Source organism: Antrostomus carolinensis, unplaced genomic scaffold, assembly GCF_000700745.2.
Source record: "Antrostomus carolinensis isolate BGI_N321 unplaced genomic scaffold, ASM70074v2 scaffold20552, whole genome shotgun sequence".
Classification (NCBI taxonomy): Eukaryota; Metazoa; Chordata; class Aves; order Caprimulgiformes; family Caprimulgidae; genus Antrostomus; species Antrostomus carolinensis.
In genome coordinates this window covers 2,887-4,831 of record NW_010300454.1, presented here as the reverse complement: position 1 = coordinate 4,831, position 1,945 = coordinate 2,887, and positions in this window count along the sequence as shown.

Here is a 1,945-nt window from a genome sequence, read left to right as displayed (position 1 = left end):
ATCCAGCACCCACCTCTCCTTCGGGTGCAGCCATCAGAGCAGCAGCACGGTGCATCTCAGCAGGTAGGAAAGGCAAAAAGGTGGTTTCAGTCAATCAGCAGCTTTTCCACCCCCTGTAATGTCAGGGCTGTGGGTGGGGAACTGTCCTCACCCTCTTACCTTCACCTCCTCTCTCTGTACACGGGGCGAATGACCCGGCTTGCTGGGTGTCCCATGTGCCCTTGGCCCTTTGGGGCCACCTGGGGACATTGTGAGGGGTCACGCGCCACCCGCCAGTGAAGGGCTCTGCAGAGAGAGCCACGTTACAGCTCATCGAGGGATTTGCCTCATCCCTTTACCGCTTCCTTTGAAGTCGGGAAGAGCCTCTGTAGATGTTCCTCATCTACACTGAGATAAAACGAGGCAGCACTTTGTGCCAACAACCATCATAAATAATTCCAAGTACTGATGAGGGATGAAAGAGAAAAAACAGGGACTTCCTGAAGTTCCCTGGGGCTGGTTTCATCAAGTTTAAGACACAAAATCCAGGGCCGGGCAGTGAAACCCCAAAGCGCAGCAAGCCAGAGCTGTCACACCCTCTGCGCTGTGGGGTCAGGGTCTCCTGCCCCCAGCCCCACCTTGTGCAACCTCTCCAGGGACCTACAGACCCCTTGCACTGACCCTGGACACGGGGGGTGACAATGCCCAGACCCAGCTGTTCCCCTTTTACCGCCTGTTTCGCAGTTTTTAAGGAGTCATGTTCCTGCAGCTCTTGTCCCAGCCCCGGCTCTGCATGAGCGGGGAGTGTCCCACCAGCTCTGGGGTCCAGCTGGGTTTCCCAAAGTGTCCCCAGCCCCGGAACCATCAGCTGCATCCGGCCAGGCTTTGGAAACGCTGCAGCAAATGGAAATACTGGGCAGCTCCAGCCTGCGCTGTGCAAACAAGAAATGTAATTAGAACACCTGCTTTTTATAAGATTCAATGTTTTTGGTTTTTTTCTACAGATCAATGACCTAGAAATGACAACGAATACTTGGCAATGTTAAAAATACACATTTATTACTCCATGTATGCAATGGCTTCTCGCAGTATCTGCAAAAACACAAACTTGGCATAACTTAAATATTCTGTGGCATGATAGAATTTTCATGCATTAAAATTACAGAAATGTATCAACATAAAACACAAAGATATACTTTACATATATTTCCACTGAAATGATTAAAAAAAAAAAATACCCTATCAAGGCATCAGGATTTCAGCACTGTCCAAGGCCAAGTTCATATTATTGGCCTTTTTTTGCTTTTATTTTATTACTCTTACTCTCTTTTTGGCAAAGTATAGAGTAATAAAGAATTTGCAACAGAAGAAACATCAGAACCTTATCTGGCATTTGTTTTCTACGCAAAATTCCCAGTGAAGTCTGTGGAATTCAATGGAAACACTTAAAAATAAGCAACTTTGCAAAACTTCATAGTACAACAGAGAGAAGAAAATGACCTTATGGCAAGGAGTTTAAGGAGAATAATTTATAGGCGATGGAGACTTTTCACAGCGAGTAACGGCACGACCTGTATAAATCTGTCATACAAAAAATACATGTATTTAAATATTTAAATACAGAAAATTATTGTGTTCTGGTTGTAGTGATGTCAACCAGAGCTGCTATTGGCTTCTTTTAAGCTCTGCGAGACGGGGTTTGCTACCAGGGGTAGGTAGGTCATGACTTCACTGTGAGTTCTGCTCCCACCTGGAGCTGCGCCAGGCTCCAACAGAGGGAATAACAGGAGAGGAGCGGCTGGGAGAGTTCCAGAGCCAGGGGATCTTCCCAGGAACCAGCCCTGTCCCAGAGAACACCCCGCTGTCCCCAGCAGCGTGCTCAGCTTGGCCACGCGCCCCACGGACCGCGGCAGCGCGGGATTCCTGTGGCACCCACTGTTTCTTACCGTTGTTCCCGTTTCAAATT